Source organism: Prunus avium, chromosome 1, assembly GCF_965620075.1.
Source record: "Prunus avium chromosome 1, drPruAviu1.hap1.1, whole genome shotgun sequence".
NCBI lineage: Eukaryota > Viridiplantae > Streptophyta > Magnoliopsida > Rosales > Rosaceae > Prunus > Prunus avium.
Window position 1 is genome coordinate 52,457,921 of NC_142284.1, and position 15,861 is coordinate 52,473,781.

The 15,861-nt window shown below is 39.5% G+C and overlaps 1 non-coding gene across 1 annotated transcript; it reads right to left on the reverse strand.

Annotated features, from left to right (window-relative positions):
* Positions 1 to 15,409: 15,409 nt before the first annotated feature.
* LOC148297998 (small nucleolar RNA R71) lies at positions 15,410 to 15,516 on the reverse strand. Its single transcript, XR_015833310.1, has one exon. It is a non-coding gene; the product is annotated as a small nucleolar RNA R71 (small nucleolar RNA).
* Between the last annotated feature and the right edge of the window lie 345 nt (positions 15,517 to 15,861).

Below are 15,861 nucleotides of genomic sequence, written 5' to 3' on the forward strand. Positions count from 1 at the left end.
TGTGCGTTAACACGTGGTTTCCTGCTTTTGGGTGCGGTGCGGTTGTGCGCAGGCATGCCAGCACGGTCTACCGTGCGTCGATGTGTTGATGAGTGTTGGATGGATAAGTGGTGCGCCTGTTTGATCTGTCTTCCTAGTCAAACGATTGTAGCCGAGAGAGGAACTGGTCTCGGCTGTTAGGTTCACGGCCTGAACTACAAGGCCGTTGAGTGATGGTGTTGGTGGTGGGTTTTGGGCGGTGCTCCGGCGCGCTGCTCAGGGAGCGACGGTCGTGTGATATATGGGGTGAGTGAACAAACAACAAGGATGGTGCTCCGGCGCCTTGAAAATCAAGGGTCGTATGATATATTGATGAATGGATTTTCCTTACAATCTACCACTACTCCTAGGAAAGCAAGTAAAGATATTGAAAGTGCATTACAGGAAAAAATAAGTTGCTCCGTGGGAGGCTTTGTTTTGGTGTTGAACCTTTTGAATGTAGCTCGAGTCTTGTATTTATAGGAAGAGTCTCTGGATGAGTAATTGAGGCTGAATTTACGCATAGTGGAGTCTGATTAGCGCAAGTGGGTAGTCCAATCGACATTTGGGATCGTGAAGTATGGTGGTGTGACCCCAGAAATCCCGGTAAATCTCGGCCGCCGCTCTTGATCGTGGGTTCTGAGCCTCTGGCCGTGGAGACGCATTTATGGCCTGGATAGCTGGTGAACCAATATCTCAGGCTGTCAGAATTCTTGTGAGAATGTCCACGTCTAATCACTCTGATCCTCATCACCAAATCCTGACTTCAGTCACTTCCCACCTTCCCTCATGCATTAAATGCTTCTTTGTGGCCAATGGGTTTGCTGCATTAAACAGGCACTACTTCATTAAATGAAGCCTGGGACCCTGCTGTCACGTGATGATTTGCCTTTAATGCCTTGACCGCGATTTTGTTCGGCCTCGACCTCGGCCTGCGCTTGAGGCCGAGATGATCATGCCTTAGCATTTCTTCTTTTATCTTTAGGAAGGCGAAGTACCCTGGCGGAACGCTGCGTTTCAGTTTTTACGAATAAGTGCCAGGGCCGAGAGAAGGGGCTCCTTCGTCCAGCTTATGGCCGTGATTCATCAGGCACAAACATTGCCCCCACATCCCTGGATTCTTCGGCCTCGGCATGGGTAGGGGCCGAATGGATTCCAAGGGATGGACCCTTTGCATTCCTTTATGAAGTGATTGACAACTGGGGCATTAAATGCGCAGGCCAGTCGGCGCATTTAATGTCTCAAGCACGTCGTGTAGGCCATCATTGCCCAGGGCGTCGCTTCGCTTTGTCAGAGGAAGCGACGGCCTCTGGGCTTTTCACACGTCGTTGCGCCTGTTGAGCGTGCTGACAGAACGTTACGTCTCTCGAGAGAGACACACCCTTTCGTTTCGAATTCTAGCGCCAATATAAAAACCCAGACTTCCTTGCTTTCTCCTTACGCTTTCAGAATCCTCAGACGCCCAAGCTTTGTCAAAGACCCATTTCTCCAAACTTCAAAACCCATCAAACCTTCGCACCTCCAAGGTTACCAGAGAACCCCTCGTGAGCTCGCGATTTTTCCAGAAACTACAGACCTTATTCCCCCCTTTAAACACTCATCTTAAACCTGCTCCAATGGCCTCCAATACCCCCACATCTGTTGAAGTTCGGTCCCAAACCTTCCAAACTGAATTCGAGGCTATTTGCCGAGATATTCAGGGCTCGATCCTCCCTGACATCATCACGCCCTGGGCCGATGACGATGGCGCCTCCACTGATTCCTGCGTTCTCTGCCCCTCCATTAATGGCGGAATGCCAGAGAGGCTTGTGGCCCATCTGAAGAACAATCTGGTGGATCATTCTGCCTTTGACGGGGGAGACTTCTAGGACTGGAATGTCCTCAGGCCGCAGCAACAGTGGCCAACCGTGACCCCAGACTGGGAAAAATGGCTGTCGAGGATGGAGCATTTCTTCGGTCAGCAATGGAAAGATCAAGGCATCTACCACTTGATCAAGCTATTCGATCGGCCACTCGTCATGGACCGGTCGCTCTTGGCCGCAGCCCTGTGCTTCTGGTCGTCGGCCACCAACACCATGAACTTTCGGTTCGGCATGATGACACCGACCGTTCTAGACATGGCCGCCTTGTTCGGCCTATCCCCCCTCGGCGTGGAAGTAAACGCCGCCCTGGTTGATCCCGAGGTGGAATGGAGCTTTAAGGCTATGTGGCCTACTCTTGCGAGAGTCGCTGGGAGCAAGGCGAAGAACATGCTCAACTACTCCAGTTTCTACAGCAACTTCGGCGTAGAAGACAGTGATGAAGACGACGCCGTTGCCCCTCTCGGCGAGGTTGAACACGCCGCGTTCTTGCTGTACTGGTTGTGCAAGTTCGTGTTTTGCACCCAGGCGAACAAGGTTACCCTGGAGTTCGCCCACCTGGCCGATTACCTAGCGCAGAGCGGTAGGTTAGCGCTCGGCCCGTTCCTACTCGGCCACATCTACCGCACGCTTCATGACATCTGTAGGATTTTAAAACATTTTTCCAAAGTTCATTTGAATATTAAACATGCATTTAATCAAATTAATCGCAGCGGAAGTCTAAGGTGGTTGTTTAAATCCAAAAACAAAACTTCTTCCAAGTATCTTAAGCCATGAACATTGATATGTTTTTCATAAATGAAAATTCAAGAGAAAGGATAAGATCTAATTACCCTTGAAGCAATTATATGAACCAATTTGTGTTTGGTCTTCTCTTGATGATTTCCTCTTTGTTGATCTCCTCTTTGATCTTTGATCTTTGCTCCTTGATCTTTCTCCTCCATGTGAGCCACAAAAGTATATGGCCTCTAAGTCTCCACACCAATGGAACCTTGAGATGAGAATAAGTATCTTGAGAATACTTGGATGCTAGTGCAAGATTCTCAAGATTGGTTTCAATCTAAACCACTTTGAAAGATGAAAGTGTTTCACTCTTGAAAACTATCTTTTTTTTCTCTCTTTGATCTCCCAAACCTATTTGGTTGATCTTGGATTGTGTTTGTGTGTTAATGAGCTTATGGAAACAATTCCCATACACATTCACTTAAGCATTTTCGGCCAAAACCCATTGGGCTTCCAAAATTGGGCCTTATGACACTTAAACCATAATATTTAGTTGTCTTAAGCCCTTGGGCTTAATACCCAACCATTTGGGCTTCCCGTTAACTATTACCGAGGCCCAAATATGTTTTTACACGTAGTAAATCATCCACATCAAATCAATCAAATTGATTTCCTCATTCTCATTTGTATTACTCAAAGTTAACCATTTAAGGTGTGCGATCCATTAGGTTCTAATTAGCAAGGCAGTGGGAAAATATTAGAACTCTTTCTAACCAACTGGAATTAAAACCCCTTTTTAATTCTTCCTTTATTTGGATTGATCACAATCAATCCTACGACTTCCACAAGCCAAGAGTGACATCTAGCAATATATCAAGGCTACCCAAGCTAACCAGAATAGATGAAGAACCTATTCAGTTGGAATTGCAATGCAATACGATCCTTCTCTTATACAATGTTCCAAATCATATTATTAGGGTACGGATTGTTTATGTCAAACCCCTAATATGATTTATAACCTCATGTGATTCAAAAGAACATGATTAAGAACAACTTTCTAAATCAAGCTCAAAATACTTTGGCCAAAGATTTACTGAATCACATCTTGAAACATTCTCCTTCTTTATCGAAAGTAGAGATTCCTTATTGTACATTCACATGCCCCTATGATGAATTAAGAGATCCCAACAACACTTAAGACAAATCTTTTACGGCTTGCCTTTAAGAGCTATCAAAGATCAATAACGCATCACAGGACAACCATGATGCCTCAGGTCTAAGGACTAATTTGCATTATTGCAACTATGAGTTCTCATTTGACATATAGATAAATACTCCATATGAGAACTACGGTTGATCGCGTTCAGTGTACTCATTCACTAATGAGCACCCACATACTTGTATTAGTGTCAACTACACAAATGGTTTGAGACTAACCATTCTCCCAATTGAGCATACATAATATGTGCTAATCTTGACGGTTTATCAATGCCCATTTGATAACCTATGATTAGGAACATTTTGGGATGCTACAGTTAGAGATTAAAGGTCTCCCGAATCTAATCTTCTTTAGATTACTTTATCTCTTATTTAGCATACCCGGGACATTTGTTTCTTTACACAATGTAAAAGATAACAAATAAGTTTGCCCTTTATATATCATATACGAAATGTATTCTAAGGAGATTACATCAAATGTATTGGCTCTTAGGGCACATTTCTAACAATCTCCCACTTGCACTAGAGCCACATAGCCATGTATCTCATACCCATTATCTCTGTATGTCTATCCAGTTGTGACTGTGACATAGGCTTAGTGCGTGGATCTGTTAGGTTGTTTGCAGATGCCCCATCTAATGGTAACATTTTTCTATGTGTTTGGATCTTTGATGAGACCTAGGTTCCTTGGCTTGAGCTATCGCCCCATTGTCATCACACAGTAAAGGTACTTGTGACATTATGGTTAACCTCATTTAGTTCGGTAATGAACCTTTTTATCCAAACAGATTTTATTGTAGCTTCTAAAGCGACAATGTAATCAACTTTAGTTGTTCTCCAACAACTACGTGTTCATTCAAAATGAAGACGTACCCTTAGGTGGATTTGCAATAATTGATAATAGATATATTACCCAAATCAGTAAATGCTTCCACTTGCTACTCTGATGTTTCTCTCAGATGAGGAACATGTCCTTAGTCCTTCTTAAGTATTTAAGAACATACTTGACTGCTCCCAATTGATCCAATCATGGGCTTGATTTATATCTTCTAGTTATACTCGTATAACCGATATCATGTCTTGTACATGCTATGACATATATGAGAATCCCAATTGCATATGCATAAGAGATTTTTACTCATCTACTGTATCTCATAATGAGTTTTTGGACACATGCTCTTAGAAAAGTGAAGTCCATGTCATACTGGAAGTAAACTTTTCTTAGACTGTTCCATATGAAATCTCCTTAGCATCTTATCAACATACAAGGATTGAGATAATCCAATTATTCTCTTAGATCTATCAGGATAAATCTTTATCTCAAGTATGTAAGATGCTTCTTTAAAATCTTTCATTAAGAATGATTTTAATGAGTCACAGCTTCACTGAAGATATCATTCCTATATCGTTTCCGATAAGTAGTATGTCATCTACATACATCACTAGGAATGCTACCAAACTCCCACTGACCTTTTGTACACTCATTAGTCATCCATGTTTTGTATGAAGTCAAATGTTTTGACAACTTCATCAAATAGGATGTTTCAACTCCAAGAACCTTGCATCAACCCATAAATGGATCTATGTAGCTTGCATACCTTATGCTTATCAACTTTAGAAATGAAGCCTTCAGGTCGATCTATATATAGTTCTTCCTGAAGGTGGCCATTCAGAAAAGCCTCCTTCACATCCATTTTGACAAATCCCATAATCATGGTATGCAGCTATTGCAAGCCAAATCCGAATAGACTTTGTCATAGTGACAGGAGAGAAGGTTTCTTCATAGTCAATCCCTTCTCTTTGCTTGTAGCACTTTGCTACTAGCCTTGCTTTGTAGGTTTCTACTATCCCATCTGAGCCTATCTTCCTCTTAAAGATCAATTTATTCCCTATTGGTACAATACCAGGAGGAGGATCAACTAGAGTCTAGACTTTGTTGGTATACGTAGAATCCATTTCGGATTTCATGGTTCCAAGCCATTTCTATGAGTCAATGTCTGACATTGTCTCATTGTAGTTCGAAGGGTCTTCGATATCCTTACAATCACTTAGGAGATTCAACTCTCCTTTGTTGTCATGAAGGAAACCATAATACCTTTTAGGCATTCTGCTAACCCTTCTTGAACTACGTGGAGTCTGTGTTACAACAAGTTTGTGGATCTGGGATTGCACTTAGTTCAGTGTTGATTTCTAGCTCATTGGACAATTCCTTGAGTTCTATCTCATGTCCCCCTTTTCCCATCAAGAGTGTATTCCCTTTTAGGAAGGTAGCTGACCTTGTGACAAACAACTCTTGCTCGTCGATGTGATAGAAGTGATATCCCATAGTTTCCTTTTGGATACCCTATAAATCTACACTTCACTAACCTTGCATTTAGTTTATCCGCATATTGCCTTTACATATGCTGGACAACCCCAAATCTTGATCTAATCAAGACTTGGTTTCTTCCCAAAACACATTTCAAATGGAGTTTGTGGAATGGATTTGGAAGGCACTCTATTTAGCAAATGAATTGCAGTTTCAAGTGCATATCCCTAAAAGGATATAGGTAAATTAGTACAGCTCATGGAACTCATTTTAGAAACTCCATTATGTTGTGGAATTCCTGGTGGAGTCCATCGTGATAAGATGCCGTGTTCCTTGAGGTAATCAAGAAACTATGTGCTTAAGTATTCACATCCTAGATCGAATCTAAGGATTTTAATACTCTTGCTTGTTTGGTTTTCAACTTCATTTCTGAATTCCTGAAACTTTTCAAAATTCATATTTATGCTTCATTAGGTATAAATACCCTAACCGTGAATGATCATCGGTAAAGGTAATGAAGTATGAATAACCGCCATCTGTGTTTGTATACAAAAATCCACAAACATCTTAGTGAATTAATCCCAACAGTTCTGTAACTCTTTCTCCTTTACCAGTGAAAGGAGACTTGGTCATTTTACCATGTAGACAAGATTCACAAGTAGGCATATGAACATGATCAAATGATCCAAAAGGTTCCATCTTTTGCCATCCGGTGAATTCTATCTTGGCTAATGCCTCCAAGTTTAAGGTGTCACAATTTAGTTGATGTATCCACATCTCTAGGCCTCTCAGGTCTAGTTGCATCTTTATCCATATACAGTTAATGCTACCATTCATTTCTTAAATGAAAAGAGACCATCAATCAAAATTGCATAAGCAACGATATGATTGATATGTGAAATAGAACAAAGAATTTTGTCAAACAAAACATTAACTCCATCTCTTAAAATATAGAGACGGATATTAAGTTCTTTACACATCCAGAAATGAAATAACAATTATTTCAAATTCAAGTCTTCTTCAGAGGGTAGTCTGAGATGTTAGGTGCCTATTGCATTAGCAACTACATTAGTGCTACTTCCCACAGTCAGCACCATTTCTCATTTTCCAAGTCTTTTACTCCCACTAGTCCATGCACACAATTGCATATATGTTGACTAGCTCCTGAATCAACTATTCAGTTTAGAAGCTTTAACTGTAATTACTAATTTTAGAACAAGAGAGTGACCTTCCGAAGGTTTTTCTCTTGAGGCTTGCAAGGCATCTCTTGCAATTTCTCTTCCAATGTCCATCCTTGCCTTAGTGAAAACAAGTACCTTTAAGTTACTTGTCTTTCTTTTGTATTCTTTCTTCCTTGGGTTTTTAGAAAACTTTTCTTCTTCTTTCCTTTATCCTTACCTTTTATTTGGATTTGGAAGAAGAAGAACCCTTCTAAAATTGCAACTATCCTTTTAACCCTTTATCTTTTGAGATATTCATTTAAGCTACTATAGCCATATTGAGTAGCTCATATAGGGTATCATTCATCTTTCCCATATTATAGTTCATAACATATTGGGATTATTTAATGATAGGGATGAATGAAAGAATCTTGTTGAACTTCAACATCAAAGAAAAATCCATATTTTCCAATATCTTATGTAATGATATTACATTGAGATCATGTTGATTAACCGGGAACCCACTTACCATTCTTGTCACAACAAGTTCACATATGGTATTGTAAGCTAGGAGTAGCTTCACCTTTTCATGGATGCCAACATGTAACTTTTACCTCGGTTGTCATCTGACACATGCTTCTTATAAGCCTTTGTCTCCTCCTCAATGGCATATGGACCAAGAGGGGTATGTGGTGGGGTTTTCTTATACACAACTAATTTCATCCAATTATAAGACAAGTTGGTGTTTGTGCATCAAACCGGATAGTTCGTGTCATCTTGGACGTTTGAGTTAAGTATCTTTGAGATTGGGTTTGTGATGGTTAATTTGAAATTCTGCAAAACGTAAATAGATTTTAATTTAGATTAATCTTCTACCAAGGACTTAGGGTCTTTAAGTCATGATGGTAGCTCCCACTATTTTTGGCAAATTTCATATCCCTCCTGAAATTCGAGAGTTTCCGTTGAAACTCTTAGTGGGGATGGGAGTCTCACTTTCACATAGTTTTCCTCAACCTAACAGTTTGTTGGATTGCTATGATACTAATGAGAGGCTACTCTTATCCAATCACATCATTAATGTGAATACCCATCACTATGGCCTCTAGAGAACTAGACCTCAACCTAACAGTTTGTTGGTTTCGTTCGTCTTAGTTAAGTTATTCCCACCATGCTTGTGGGTATAGGGTTTCAAGTATGACCTCAACCTAACAGTTTGTTGGCCACACTCGTTATCTATCCGCACTACATCAAGTATGTGTAATAGGCTTCCCTTGGATGGTTACAAGTACTGGATGTTGCCTCACTGAGGTCCAACAAGGTGTAAATGTGCCACCCAATAAGAGACTACCATGGTGGAAGGCCACAAAATAGCATTCGAAGTGCCATTTCGCTTATCAACTTAATATTGCTTTGAGGGTAGTTAAATTGGTCTAATTTTAATCCAATTTTAATCCTGTTAAAATTATCTACCTAATCTCATTAAATGGTTCCCAGTGCAATATATTAGTAGCACATAATACTCCCACTAAATGTTTTAGAAACCATTTGCTTGAGATAGTGGGAATACATGATACTACTAATTGATTAATTATCATCATTACCGAACATTCCAATTGCATTGGGCTTATAGGATGATTATGGACTTTCTTGTTGATCCAACATGAGCCACCATGTTGGATCATGGTCTTGGAAGGTGATTCATTTTAATTACGCGCGCATAAAAATAAATTAGGCATGAAAGCCATTCCATTATTACATTGCCAAATAAATTAGGCATGAAAGCCATTTCATTATTACATAGCCAATCAAAATCGAATACATATCCAATAAGCGGCCAATCACATAGCTCAATTGTTTGGTCTAAGTCCATAACCATCCTTTAATTATTTAAACGCTTTAAACAATTAAACTAGCAATGTAAAACATGCTTTTGGGTTGCATACATATATATGGGTTTAATTCAAGTGGTAACCATATTCAAATAAAATAAATTTACCATGGAGTGAAAATATTTTACTACAATAGTAAATGTAATTGTAGAAACCTTTTAGGCATAGTTACATTTATCATATATTGCAACTAGGTCTAAAACTATTCAACAATTAATAATGGATCCAAAGTTGATCCACTAGGGTGTGGGGTTAAAGCATGCATTTGTAAAATACAAAGTGGTTATCATGATTTTTCCAACAAGTGAATAATCATGAATGTGACTAGGTAGGCCAACCACACTCACCAAAGTAATCAAAATTAATTTTAGTGTGGTAGGTAAATAATTAGTGATAGGAATAATTTGATCAACTTTTGCATTTTATATCAAATCACCAACATTTATACCTAGAAAGCCCCACACACTCACCAAAGTAATCTTATTAATTTTAGTGTGGTGGGTAAATGTTTATTGAGTGGAAACATTTTTGAAAAACTTTTAATTTTATAATAAAACACCATCATCAACTTTTGACCTATTTTGGTGGAAAATTCCACTAAACAAAATCATCAAGATTAGCCACCTAACTTATGGATCAAAAAGATCCCATAACAAGAACATCAAGAACACCAAGAACATGCATATGAACTTATATGAATGTTCATGCTATTTCCGGAAAAATCCATATTCCATTTTAACCATCTCATGCTCTTAATATCATATATTTCATGAAGTTAATATCATGGGAGTTTTAATGCAACTATGCTCTAATATTCATATACATATATGAACACAAAGAGAGCATCAATCATCAAAACACAAATCCGGAAATCCAAAATCCCAAACAACCCCTTTCACTCCATTTGATTTTTATTCAATCATATCAAAATAAATCAAGTATAACTATTATACTTTTAAATGAATTCACAACCCATATATGCATCTCTAAACCCCAAAAAACATATCAAGTTCATGACCTATGGCTCTGATACCAATTGTAGGATTTTAAAACATTTTTCCAAAGTTCATTTGAATATTAAACATGCATTTAATCAAATTAATCGCAGCGGAAGTCTAAGGTGGTTGTTTAAATCCAAAAACAAAACTTCTTCCAAGTATCTTAAGCCATGAACATTGATATGTTTTTCATAAATGAAAATTCAAGAGAAAGGATAAGATCTAATTACCCTTGAAGCAATTATATGAACCAATTTGTGTTTGGTCTTCTCTTGATGATTTCCTCTTTGTTGATCTCCTCTTTGATCTTTGATCTTTGCTCCTTGATCTTTCTCCTCCATGTGAGCCACAAAAGTATATGGCCTCTAAGTCTCCACACCAATGGAACCTTGAGATGAGAATAAGTATCTTGAGAATACTTGGATGCTAGTGCAAGATTCTCAAGATTGGTTTCAATCTAAACCACTTTGAAAGATGAAAGTGTTTCACTCTTGAAAACTATCTTTTTTTTCTCTCTTTGATCTCCCAAACCTATTTGGTTGATCTTGGATTGTGTTTGTGTGTTAATGAGCTTATGGAAACAATTCCCATACACATTCACTTAAGCATTTTCGGCCAAAACCCATTGGGCTTCCAAAATTGGGCCTTATGACACTTAAACCATAATATTTAGTTGTCTTAAGCCCTTGGGCTTAATACCCAACCATTTGGGCTTCCCGTTAACTATTACCGAGGCCCAAATATGTTTTTACACGTAGTAAATCATCCACATCAAATCAATCAAATTGATTTCCTCATTCTCATTTGTATTACTCAAAGTTAACCATTTAAGGTGTGCGATCCATTAGGTTCTAATTAGCAAGGCAGTGGGAAAATATTAGAACTCTTTCTAACCAACTGGAATTAAAACCCCTTTTTAATTCTTCCTTTATTTGGATTGATCACAATCAATCCTACGACTTCCACAAGCCAAGAGTGACATCTAGCAATATATCAAGGCTACCCAAGCTAACCAGAATAGATGAAGAACCTATTCAGTTGGAATTGCAATGCAATACGATCCTTCTCTTATACAATGTTCCAAATCATATTATTAGGGTACGGATTGTTTATGTCAAACCCCTAATATGATTTATAACCTCATGTGATTCAAAAGAACATGATTAAGAACAACTTTCTAAATCAAGCTCAAAATACTTTGGCCAAAGATTTACTGAATCACATCTTGAAACATTCTCCTTCTTTATCGAAAGTAGAGATTCCTTATTGTACATTCACATGCCCCTATGATGAATTAAGAGATCCCAACAACACTTAAGACAAATCTTTTACGGCTTGCCTTTAAGAGCTATCAAAGATCAATAACGCATCACAGGACAACCATGATGCCTCAGGTCTAAGGACTAATTTGCATTATTGCAACTATGAGTTCTCATTTGACATATAGATAAATACTCCATATGAGAACTACGGTTGATCGCGTTCAGTGTACTCATTCACTAATGAGCACCCACATACTTGTATTAGTGTCAACTACACAAATGGTTTGAGACTAACCATTCTCCCAATTGAGCATACATAATATGTGCTAATCTTGACGGTTTATCAATGCCCATTTGATAACCTATGATTAGGAACATTTTGGGATGCTACAGTTAGAGATTAAAGGTCTCCCGAATCTAATCTTCTTTAGATTACTTTATCTCTTATTTAGCATACCCGGGACATTTGTTTCTTTACACAATGTAAAAGATAACAAATAAGTTTGCCCTTTATATATCATATACGAAATGTATTCTAAGGAGATTACATCAAATGTATTGGCTCTTAGGGCACATTTCTAACAACATCGTCACTGATGGGATGAAGCCGAAACACGGTGGTCCACTGTGGGCCTTCCAACTCTGGCTGCAGGCCTACTTCCCAGAGCTGAGGGGGGTGACCGCCCCCCAAGACAACGAGCCGCTGGCCAACGCATTTGCTCGAGCCCCCAAGAAGCATAACGCCACGGCCTTCTGCTACAAATTCTTCTACGGCTTGGCCGAGAGAACTGGTATGCAGTTCCGAGTCTGCCTTGCTCGGCCGTTCCCTCTGTTCCTGACCCACGACCTCTCCGTCGTTCCTGATGTTGAGACGGAGAACGATCTGAAGGAGATCTGGGGCTCCTTCCTGGTTTCGCGCGACCTCCATTGCGGCCTGTCCAAAGCCGGGGCCGAGGTGTATCTGCCGAACTTTGTGGCACGGCAGTTCGGCCTAATCCAAACGGCTCCACTCTCCCCCTGTCAACCAACCGGCTATCGTCCTGGAGGGCCGATGTCTCCCAGCAGCACGGTGTGGCTGAGATCACCTTCCAGCTCCAAAAGGGAATGACTGTTCGGTTCATTTTTACACATGATTTTTCATGTTATTCACCCACTATTTTGAGTTAGTTCTTGGCATTTTATAGCTTTTTACTTCTTTTTTGTGTTTTAATAGGTTTTACCTTGGTTTGTATGAAAATGAGCTAAAAGTGCATTATTTGATATAAATTCTGTTTTTGTTCATTTTCGTAGGTCAACTTCGTGGCCTTGGATCAGCATGTTCCGGTCCTTGGATGAGGTGGTGATCTTCATAAGACTTGTTCCAATGGATGTTAACTACAACATATCCAAATTTGAGCTCCATTGGGCAAGTGTAGCCTATCCAGATGATCGGACAATTGACGCTGGCTCTGGATGTTTGTTTTGGCCCAGTTTTCACCCCCACTTAATAGCATTTTATTTCTACTTGTTACCACACCTTTTGGTAACAATGGATTGCATTTGAGTGGCATTTCCTGAGTCAATTGGAGCCTTGGATTATACCTTAAAACAAGGTTTCATCATTTGCAAGGGGACAATGGGCAATAGCTTTAGAGAAAGAATAAGTTTTATACTAAAAGAAAAGCTGGAAAGGAGGAGAGAGAGAAGTCAAAAGGGATTGCAATCAGATTTGGGGGAGTTTTTGCAACGGGAGAGAGGGTATTCCACCATTCTACACAATTGAGAGCAGATTTTGGAGCTTGGAGCTAGGAGAAAGCCAAGGTGCAGTCAAGAAAAGTGGAGAAGAAGACCTCCACCATTGATGATCTTGAAGCTTTCATCATTTTCTGAAAATCTGTAAACTCTTTCTAATTTCATTTTGAATTTGTGTTTGAAATGATTATGAGGAACTAAACTCCATAGCTAGGGCTTAGGTTGAAGCCCTAAACATGATTACCTTTTTGTTTTGATGCTTGAGTGTATGAATTTCTAGATATTGTTGATGAATTCCAATTCACCAAATTAATCTATCCTTGATGTATGTTCTTCTTTGATTGATCACCTTTGAAAGCATGCTTCTTGAGATTGTTGGGATTATGTGTATCCTCATGTTATCCTAAGCAATAAATGGATGAAGTAAGAATCATCTATGTGAATTGGTTTCTTGAATACCTAATGTAAACACCATGCTATTAGGATTCTTGTGATGTTCATATTCTCTTTGAACTTAATGGGTTCTCCTTGTAATTGAATCGAAGTACGAACCATACCTAGGTTCGGTTATGAGGAGGGCACAAGTATTGTAGCACGAACCATGCACTTTACGTATATTAGAGAGAATCAATGCGTCTTGAGCCACGACCCATGGTCTTGATTGCGAACATCTTCATCAACACGTTTAGAGTTCATTACTTGAGTATTCATGAACTTGGGTAGAATTGTTTAGGGTGGATTCCGAAACCCTAGTGTTTGTTACATTTTGATTTCACATCTTGATAATTCATCTCCGCCATTCTCATTTAATTTCAAAGTCCATTTACTTTCATGCAATAGAAATAGGTTACTTCAAACAAATCAAAACCCCCCCCCCCCCCCAATGTGTGTGTGAGTTGCGTGTTTGACACGTTACGTGTCTTTGTTACTAAATTCTATTTGTTTCCGTAATTGTTTTGGACTTTTGGTCCGCGTTGTGTTCTTCCATTTTCTGTGCTGAATTCAACCGTATAAAGAACGTGAATTTTGGACGTACGGTTGGAAAGTTATAGGTGAAACACTGGATAGAGGTCGAAACTGGAAAAACAGAGAAAACGACTCTGCCCAAGAACGACCGGTCGCTAGTGTCTCACGACCGGTCGCTCAGCACACAATTCTGAAGTTTCGACTCTGTACTAAAACGACCGGTCGCTTTTACCTCACGACCGGTCGCCAGACAAAAAACGACCGGTCGCTCTTAACAAACGACCGGTCGCTGGTCACTGTTCACAGCACAATTCTTTTTTTGTTTTGTTTTGTTTGTTTCTTTTATATTTCTTTTTAGTTTCAAATTTTCATTTGTGCATTGTGGTGTGTTAGTTAAGTGTTCTTTTTGTACTCGAATTAGAACTTATAGACAACCGACAAGTTCTTCGTGGGATCGACCCCGTACTTATACAATCTATACTTCGATAGATTCGTGCACTTGCGGGTATTTTTAATTGGTTGTTTGCACATTAAATTGTGTCCTTTTAGGAATGCAACAATTTTTGGCGCCGTTGCCGGGGAACTGGCACGGTTGCTTATATGTTTTGTTTGAATATATTTAGAGTACTTAATTTTATTTTCATTTTTTTTCCTTGTTTGTCATTTCATTTTATTTGAGTTTGTTTTTGTTTTCTTCTTATTGCAGGAACATTTTGCTTATGTCCCTTCTGAATTTGGATATTTCATTAGATAGCACTGTAGAAGATATCCAAGCTCAAGCTTTGAGAGAAAGGAACATCCAACTAGCTGTGTCTACTCCATTGCCTTTTTCACTCTCGCCATTTTCATCATCACCAAGCTCACCAAAAGTCGAGTCACCTCCACCTTCACCAATGGCGGCAGCAGCTGCAAATGCGGAACTTACTATGCAAGAATACTCTTCACCGCCAACAACTGGACAACCATCTTGCATAGTATATCCCGCAAGCACTTTGGAAAACTTTGAGTTGAGATCGGGCATGATACACATATTGCCTAAGTTCTTGGGAAATCCTGGAGAAAATCCTAATGCACATATCCTAGACTTTGAGGAAGTGTGTTCCACAATAAAGATCGAAGGCATGAGTAGTGATGAGATAAGAATGAGACTTTTCTCATTTAGTTTGAAGGATACAGCAAAGGAATGGCTTCACTATCTACCTCCAAATTCCATCACAACGTGGACGGATCTTGCTACAAAGTTCTTGCAACATTTTTTCCCAGCACAAAGGACAAATGAACTCCGAAGTCAGATTACAGGAATTCTGCAAAGGCCGGGAGAAAGCTTCCAGGATTATTGGGACCGTTTCAAGAAACTTCTAATCACTTGTCCGCATCATAACATACAAGCTTGGCTTCTAATGCAACACTTCTATGAAGGACTTTTTGAAGCGGACCAAAATAATGTGAATGCAGCTGCAGGAGGGACTATAATGACCAAGACTCCAACAGAAGTGCGAGCAATATTTGATCTTGTTGCTGCAAATGCTCGCCAATATAATTCAAGGCAAAGACCAGTCAGAAAAGGGGAATCCTATGATGTAAGTACCCTTTCTAGTATGGAAGCTCAGATTGCAAACCTAACCAACATGGTGAAGAAATTGGCACCGGGATCATCCAAGGTTTGTGCATTTTGCTCCACAATTGGTCATGACACTGAGGATTGTCCCTTGGCACATGAGGAAGCAAA